Source organism: Poecilia latipinna, unplaced genomic scaffold (assembly GCF_001443285.1).
Source record: "Poecilia latipinna isolate Pla-1442-1.1 unplaced genomic scaffold, P_latipinna-1.0 Scaffold879, whole genome shotgun sequence".
NCBI lineage: Eukaryota > Metazoa > Chordata > Actinopteri > Cyprinodontiformes > Poeciliidae > Poecilia > Poecilia latipinna.
Genome location: NW_015113495.1, coordinates 362,264 through 371,971, shown reverse-complemented (window position 1 = coordinate 371,971; position 9,708 = coordinate 362,264).

Sequence of the window (9,708 nt, the reverse complement as noted above, 5' to 3'; positions counted from 1 at the left end):
AAATCCCTATCCTGTATCGGTTTAGTGTTATGTCCTCTATCACGTTATGTCTGCATCGCCTTCCTGTTCCACTTACACTCAGAATAAAATCCACTCAACCTTTTTGCTGCATAATTTCTATATCTTTTGCCAGACATGCCACTTGTATAAGCTCTTGATTTTTGTTACTGTTCTGTTTTCCCTTATGCACATATCCATGTCCCGTTTTTCCTGTTTCTAGGTTTAGGTTTTGCTTATTAAACGGCTCTCATTAGTGGCTGTCGCAGACCGCATTGTCTCCGTCTCTTCACCATGAAACTCGACAGGTTTCCGGAGTCCCTCTGTGTGTGAGCAAAGCGAGCCGGTTGCACTGGGGGAACTCAGTGATGGGGAAACGCAGACTGATGTAGCACCGCTGAGAAATAAAATGTTAAAGTGATGGTGCTGTGTATCGGTGCATACGTGGCAACACGAAGCGAACATGCATGGAGCGCCAACTGTGTCGATTGTAACTTTTCTCTGCGGAGTTTCTGTCAGTTACAAAGTCGGCCTTCTATCACCTGGAGAACATTTCCAGGAATAAAGGACTAATGTCCCAGTAAGAGCTAGAGAAACTCACCCATGCGTTTATCTTTAGTCGCATCGATTACTGCAACAGAGTCTTCATAGATCTGCCTAAAAAAAAAATGGATTGTCCAGCTGCAGCTGATCCAGAATCCTGCTGCTCATGTTCTCACTAAAAAAAAAAAAAAAAAAAAAAAAAATGGAGCACACCAACCCAGTTCTAAAGTTTTTACATTGGATCCTCGTAGCTCTGAAAATAGACTTTAAAATACTGTTGTTAGTTTATAAATCACTGAACGGCTCAGTACCACAGTATATTAAAGATCTGCTTGTTGTGTCAACCGTCCAGACCTCTCAGGTCTTCTATTTCTGGTTCTGCTCTGCATCCGCAGAACCAGAACCAGAACCAAACATGGAGAAGCGGCATTCGGCTTCTGTGCGCCACAAGTCTGGAACAAACTTCCAGAAAATTGCAGAACGGCTGAAACACTGAGTGGCTTTGAATCAAGGCGAAAACTTCACCTGTTTGCTTTTGACCCATAATGACTGGAACATTGACCAAAAACATTTGATGTGTATTGATGATTTTAATGATGACAAAATGTAATGTCTGCTACTGGTTTTCACATTTAGTGACTGTATGATGTAGTTATGATGTTCTCATGTTTTCACGATGTAAAGCACTTTGAACTGCCTTGTTGCTGAAACTGCTACTCAAATAAACTTGACTGATTGATTCTGGAAAATGATTCTGGAAAATGAACGCTCTCTTTCATGATGGTACCTGTGGAAGAATTTCTCTCTCTTTAGAAAAAAAAAAAAAAGATTTTTAAAAAAATGAATTACACCATGAAGCCATTGATATTGCAGTGGTTACACATTTACAAGAGCAGTAATCCATCAGACTTCCTCTGACTGTATCCAGTCCCACATTAAAACACTTTTTGATACAAGTTGCTTTGTTGACATGACTTCTAGGCAAAGCCTCTAAACACAAACCTCCAAAAGAAACATCCAGTATTATAAAACCAGACACAACAAGGCTACGTCATCACGTGGTTTAACAGAGCCTTGATGTCCGGAACATGGAGCTGAAACACGAGAAGCCGACAAACACTGAAGACACAAAGAGTTGCGATTGCATTCCCATGCATGTTTTAATGTTGCAGGCTGCAGTTTTTTGCAAGTTGTTCAAGATTCAAACTGGTGTCGTTGTGCATTTTTGATGAAACTACCTTCAAGCCCCAAAAGAATTGCAGCTGCCCCTGGTATTGCTACCAGCAACATTGGTCTACTCTGACTGAGGTTCAGCTTTTTTGCAAAGATGGATGGGCAGAAACTTTGCTCTCCAGATGTGTAAAGCTCATAGAAACGTTCTCCAACATCGCAGCAGTAGGTGCTTCTGAAAAGTATTAACTCAGTGTGGCGAATACAAATGCATGCATCAGATTTTTATTTATAAATAATGTTGAAAATATATATATTTTTTCCTTCCCCCTCAAATTTATGCACTGCTTTGCATTGACCTATCACATGCAATCTCAAGGAGTCACATTGAGATTTCTGTTTGTAGTGTGACAAAATGTGGAGAAAAGGTTAAAGGAATTATCCATACATTAGTAGGACAGTTCAAGACGTATTTTGCATTACAAATTAAGTATTTCTAGATGAGACGGCTGCGCAACTGTCGCATTAACGACATCGTTTAACATGAATGTTTTTGCAGCTGTGTCATTTTTACATTAACTCTCACACGTCTTTTTGTAGTAAGCCATCCCCAGGTGACAAATTGAAACTCTTTCTGGTTGCTTATTTTCCCTGAGAAATGTAGAACAAGGCTAAGAGAGAGAGAGAGAAAAAAGCTGAACCAATAAAGCCTCCAGTGTACCAAAAATAAATATGAGCCTGCAGAATGGAAAAAGATACAGCATGGTCTCTTAATTCAGGGAGCAAAGCAGTGAGAAAGCCTCGCAGAGCCCAGATGGCAGAAGGTATGAAGGCATGAATTTAATTACTTCCAGACAGGCGAGCAGACGGGGGATGCAAGGTACTGTAGCTGCACAGACACACAGCGGAGGATGTTTGAAGGGGTGGAATATTATTACAAGTCTCTAGAACGCAGCACAATTCTGGCAAAGGCACCAGTCTGAGTGCTGACCAGTAGTCTCCCCTAAAAGAATTAATTATAGGTCAAGAATTTATGTGTTGGGACCATGTGTCAGGTTTTCATGAGCACCAAACACTGCAGTAACTTCAAGATGATTTCTTACCTATATCTCTCTAAATAAGTGAAATTTAGAATCAGATTGAACCATTTCTTTAAAAAAAAAAAATCCAGTAATGTGTTCATATGTGCAGAATAATTTGCTCATTTGGGTTTTAGTATTAAATATTAAGAATGATTAGCACCACCTATTGTATTCAGAAAAAAAGAAAATAAAAAAAACACAAAATAGGATTTATGAAATGCCGAGTTGAATGTTTAGTGTGCGTGGTTCATTCAAACATTTGCATTGTGAGAATACACTCATATTCAATGAATAATGAATAGTTAATTTATTTCAGTAACACAATTCACATAGTGAATTATTAAACTGTGGAGATGTGATGGGGAATTATGAGGCAGTTTTTTTTAATTATCATTTTTAGCATTAACTCAGGGAATCAAGCTATGGGAAACGTAATGCCTTTAGCATTACCACAGGGCAAAAATACTGGCTATTAAAACACAAAAAGTGGCTAAAAGAAACCAAATGCTTTCTTGGAGTTACTTTCTTGTTCTTCTTTTATTTTATTTTATTTTTTAAGGAATTAAAGGCTGATGCCTCCAAACAATACTGAATGAAACCATTTCCCATGCAATCAGCCAAGATTATAAGGATGAGATGATAACCCTTTTTTTTCTGATTAATGGAGTGGCAAGTAGGTCTGGGTGGGTTGTTAGAGAACATACTACATATGTTAAACATGTGAAGTTTTTTTAATGAAAGTATAACCTCATGCTTGATATATAGCTAGTATAATTTAAGCCAACAAACAATGGACTTTTACTCTCTTTCATTTTTCTTTTCTTGTTATTTTCTTCCTTCAAATTTCTCTCTGACACAAGGTCTTCACAGTGGAGGAAGGCAGATATTCTGAGTAAACTAATGCAATTTGCACGAGGACAAAATACGACTAAATACTTTTGGACCTTGCATTTAGCAGCACAGCTCAAGTCCTTGCTGGTGCTCATGGGGCATCGAGCCACATCAGCGTTTCATGTTTGTTTGTTGTTTTTTTTGTCTCTGGCCTAATTCTGATTGCAGTTTTCAGAGCAGCGATCCAAACAAAGAACAAACATTCTTGCTGTCTCGCTATCCCACTTTGCAGGAAGGAATGCAAAGCAAAAAAAAAGAAAAAAAAGAAAAAGAAAAGTAATTGAGATGGAAACTGGCTGAACTAAACAGAATCAGTTGATCCACAAGCTTGAGTCCAAGCTTATTTAATGGATGAAGTGTTGCTGTGAACTGTTCACATTTATTGTTCTGTTTCTTTCACCCTGATTGACTAGGAATATGCATCTTTGACAGGAAGAAAAATGAAAGCAGAATAGCAGAGAGGAAGGGGTTTATGGGCGAAATACTTTCAACACCTAACATTGCAGGGAGGGGGATGGGGGGGGGGAGTGCAAATATTGCATCACATTCCTGGGATTTTATGTAATGCCTCATGCAGATTACAGCCTGGAAAATTAATCAGAGACCTTTACTTCATGCTGAGCACTGCTGCTCTCCCTCAGACCTCTGACCTCCAATGTAGATCTTGATTAGAAATCTATTTCCCCTCAACAGATACCCTAAAAAACATCATTAGAAATTTGGTGCTACATGGAGACGAGGAATTAAAAAGGTCTCCTCCTTCTCCCTCTTCTATTTCTACAACTTCTAAGGCTTGTTTGTTTTGGCCGCTGCAGTCATGTGAACACTGATGAGCGTGATTTTAAACTGGATAACAGCAGAAATTTATTACATTAAGACCCTACAAATCAAAAGCAGGCCAGCTGGCAGGAAAAGGAAACACTGATTGTGTCCAGAACAAAACTCCTGGGATTCATTTGCAATTTTTCCTGATTCCCCCATGTCTGAGCCGCATTGTTGCCAGAAGCATAATAAAGAGGTAAGCAATGTTGCCATACAGATGATTTACTTTTTTTTTTTTTTTTTACGCGTAAAAAACTCAGTTGGCTCCGTGAGTCTTACCCGCGCGCGCACGCACACACACACACACACACACACACACACATGCAGACTCACCCAGCTGATGGTGGTTAGTGTTGTGGGGCCCAAATGTACAGTTTCTATATAATCACTCACTTATAGACGTGATTAAAGCAAATGTTTGTCCAGCATCCAACTGAGATGCCCAACCCAGTCTGTGGAAGCAATTTAGACCCTAAAATGTCAGTGTTTTTGTATCCTACACACACTTCTTACATATATTTCTTTACTTTTAGAATTGATTTCTATTGATTTCTAAACTTTAGTCCCACCCTGCTTCACCCCTGACTCGCTTCAATCCAACACGCTGCGTAAAAGTCCCTGTGCTGCAGCCTGAGCCCTTCACTTGGACATGTTACAACAATAAATGGGGAAAGTAAAATGAACATACTCTCAATCGGCTTTTCTGACTGCATCCGTTTCGCTCAACATAAATCCTGTGATTAATCTGTAACAGTGAAATGAAAACAGACATGGCTGTTGCACTTTATCACTCATTGCATAATATGCATGCCCACATCTACAAACTTCAAAACAAAATTTTGCTGTAAAGGCTTTAATCTGGCTTATAAATCTGCATAAACCCGACATAAAGCTGACACGTATTTGGAAAGAAACGGCTATCAATGCTTGAACCACAGTTTTTGGTACAAATGGGACACATCTTAAACCTCTGTGCACCTTCAGCTCCATTGCTTCTGCCAGTCACCAGGAGAATCTTCATATTTTTTGTAACCTTTTGATATTGATTTGTCAGATGTTTCACGTACAAATCAGAGTATTGCATTTTTTTTTTTTTTTTTTGTGGTTGAATAAACTTGCATGTGGTCAAATGTGAGAAACTTCACGGGTGTCAATACTTTTCCGAGGCTCTGTAAAGAAGACTAAAGTGTCCAGCGTGTAATTCAGATGCCCAACGCCGTCTGTAGAAGCAATTTAGACCCTAAAACTCCAGCTTTTCTTCAAGTGGGACTTTTTTTCCCCCCACATAGTGTGTTTGGTGTCTATATTGGATTTGGAAAGTTTGAGTCCAAATAATTGTTTTAGCAGGCGCCACTCTGGCATCCAAATCATTGTAATCCTTTCGGCGCTGCTACAGGCTGATAGCGGAATTAGACTTTCGGAGCTTCAGTCGCGGCTTTGCAGCGGCATACATCATCAAACCACATGCAGACACACCCCAGTTGTGCCAGGCATTCCCTCGCCTCCGCTTGAAACCGCAACACCCTCTGAGGAAGCTCACGACGAATGCAGATGTCTCATTCACTGAAAATAAACAACAGCGGTCCTGAAATGTGTGCGTCTTAACCAAATTAACCCTGCAAACACATCGTTTCCTGGAAGACTTGTAATCAACGCAGTTGAGTTTGGAGTCGTCCCCTCTGGTGCATCAATAGACAAGGGCCGCTCTCCATGGTAATGGATGGAGATCACTCATCAAAACGCTTGCAGGCAACATGAATTATCGCTGCTTCTTTTGTGTCTGTTTCTGTGTTTATGCTAGTCCTTTGAACAGGCCCGTGGCTGTGTCCCACTAAAACCAGAAAGCTGCTTTGGGAGCAAAGACGGGCATGTGAATGATTCGAATCACCGAAAGCTTCTTTGTACCTGCGTCCAACTTAAGTCGGAATACAAATCAGATCAGCGAGAAAAATTCAGACTTTGCTTTTTCAGGGAATGCCCCTCTTCTGAAGGAATGTGTGCTAACATTTCCTTTCTGCTCACTGATCTCCCACACACATGCAGCTGCCCCTCAGACGGTCACGCCAGAGGAGCAGAGGCAAGGACTCGAGCGGGGGAAAAAAGGGGAAGAAACACAGAAGCTAATGGCGGCTCTCCCGGCTGCATGGGGTCTAACACACATAAGAACAAGATGAAAGAGGACGGGCGAGAGAGACGGTGTCCAGAGGTTCTGCTGGAAAAAAAGGGTGTGGATTGATAGTGAGAAGGGGAATAAGAAGTCAGAAGTGGAAGTATAATAAAAAAGGACAAGAGGAATGAATTCTGTTTGAGAAGAAAATGATAAAAGATTACAGAGGAGGAGAGTTGTAGCAGGAGGAAGCAAGTGTCTCAGGAGGTGGAGTGGCAATGGAGTACTTTAAGTAGCCACTAACAGATTTATTGTCTGAGATGCTTTGGAGGACCATCCATCAAGAGAGGAGGTACATGAAAACAAAATCAGAGCTAGCCCAAAGCCCAGAATCGGAAAGGATGTCCACAGTCCCAAATGATTTAGGAAGTAGATATTTTCCTTTAGGTGAACTTTGTGTGGCCTGTCCTTTAAAATGGTGGATAAAACCACAGATAGAATAACTCAGTACATATAAGTTATCTTGTCATACATGACTGAGAGGAGATTAAGATGTCACTCGTAATGCCTGACAGCTGTTCATGTACATTTGACTCATGCAGTCTCCCTGCCCTAACCCATTCTACTGCCTGCTGCTGGTTCTCACTTTCCTGTTTAAGAAGACTTTCAGAGATCAGTGACATGCAACCAAACTACAAATCTATGAATCTATATCATTTGAAGCCTCAGACATGTTACACAGAACCAGATGTTACTGACAATCATACTGGAGGGATCTTCGGAGTTTGATGTCTGGCTTGATCCAAAGGTTCTTAAACCGTCGTCCCTTGAAAAAGGTCAAACTCTGTGCTGTGTGATCTATGGGGTCAGAGAGAGGCTGCAGACAGATTGATAAAAAGTATTTAAAGGGGAAAGCACACTTTGTGGAGTTGCTTTTCCTTTATTTTATTTTATTTAACCAGGTAAACCCCATTGAGATCTAGTCTCAAGGGGGACCTGGGCAGAAGTCTGCAGTACACAGCAACCTGGTTACAAAACAAAATTGATTAATACTACATGTACACAATTATAAAACAGATTTAAACAATTTAAAAACAGTAACACTGTTTAAAAGATTCTCGTTGCCTGTTTTTAAGTATCGCTCGAAATAAATCCAGTGAAATCAAATCTGACATCTTGATTTCAGACTGAAGCTGATTCCAGGCTGAAGGAGCCATCACACTGAAAGCTTGCTTTCCTTTTTCAGTTCGGCAGTGTGGAACATGCAAAAGAAAAATGTTGTTGGAACGTAAAGAATGGGTATTAACAGATGTATGTAAAAGAGATTTTAAATATGCTGGAGCCAAACCGAGTAGAGATTTATAGATCAGGATCATCAAGTGATTGTTTCTCCGTACGCTTAAAGGAGGCCATTCAGCTTCTGCATACAGCTTACAATGATGTATGAAACGTCTGCTACCAGTTACAAACCTCAAAGCACAATGATAAACAGTATTTAATGACTGAAGGCATTTAGTCGAAGCATTCATATATAAAACATCACCATAATCCAAGAGTGGCAGGAAAGTTGCAGCTACCAATTTACTTCTAGCTTTAAGCGAAAAACAAGAACCATTTCGGTAATAAAACCCAATCTTCATTTTCAGTGTTCGTAGCAAATTTGCTATGTGATTTTTAAAGGAAAGTTCTTTATCTAAAATGAAGCCCAAATATTTATAGGTACTGACAAACTCAATTTGTGTCCCTACAGCAGTGGTAAGCAGTAGAGGGATATCTGGTAGTTTTCTAGAGTTTGAAAAAGCCATTGCCTTTGTCTTATCCACATTTAGTACTAATTTCAGAGTTTGTAAGCGGGTTTGAACTAGGTTAAAAGCAAGCTGCAGATACTGAATTGCCTGTACAAGTGATGAAGAATAGCAGTAAATCACTAAATCATCTGCATAGAAATGATAAAAAGCATTTGACAGATTTTCACACAAGTTATTTATATAAATAGAAAATAAAAGTGGTCCAAGAACTGAGCCCTGTGGGACACCATTTAAAATCGTACGAATAGAAGAAGTGAACTTTTGCGGACCATCGATTAATAATTAGTGTTTTGTGACAGATTGCAGAAAGACAGACCTCAGCTTGGAGGATAAGGGAGAAATTCTTATGAGGAAGCTAAACTAATAGATTTAGTTCTCTTAGTTTAACACGATGCGACAGAAATTACATTGCACTACTGTAAACTACTCTTGACTGCATAATACTATGTTACATTATGCACCATTACATTCCACTTGTCTATACAACACCGTTCAATGCATAAGCACAACAGATTATACTGTAATAAACTACATATACTGTACAACACTACATTACAAAGGGCTTCACGATATCAGAAAATCATGCAATGAGGATTTTAGAGTGAAACATTGCATTAAAGATATAAGTTGCATATCTCAGTTTGCATCTGAGCCAGTTGTTGGCATTTACTGCGGGCAGACTCCATCCAGAAGGCTGGAAATATTATTGGTATGAAAGCACGAATGTCTGATAGTTTGAATATTAAAGCAAACAAATAATATTGCAGACCAAGCAGTCCAACGATGCATTACTGATGTTGCACAAAAGTTGCCATGACGTGATATGTTGTGGGATCCTAACAATCCACTCTACCCTACTCTACAGAGCTCAGTACTGACACTATTTTAGCTATGTTTACCTCAGTTAACATTAAATCATCTGCAAGACCCGTTTCTGTTAGGATTTCTCCCACTGGGTGTATCGCCACCTCACTCATTCATCCAGGACCTCCTGCCTGCTTCTCATTGAAAATGAAATGAATATGAGTCGGTGATGCTTTCCATGTGAAAAGCTCGTCATGTTTTCAGTGGAGCTCATGTGTGATAAACAGGAGGCATGCTTCCTTTGGTGCAGACTGATGTTTTGATGTGCAGAGCTGACCTGCTGTGCTTACTGTGCAGCTATGTGTGCAGTTTTCACTCTCAGTAATCAAAATGTCAAACTTACTAAGAGGGGCCTGAACATATATTATTTAGTTATTAATAACTGACAGGCCAAAATATGTTTTTGCTTCAGCTTGTGAGTGAA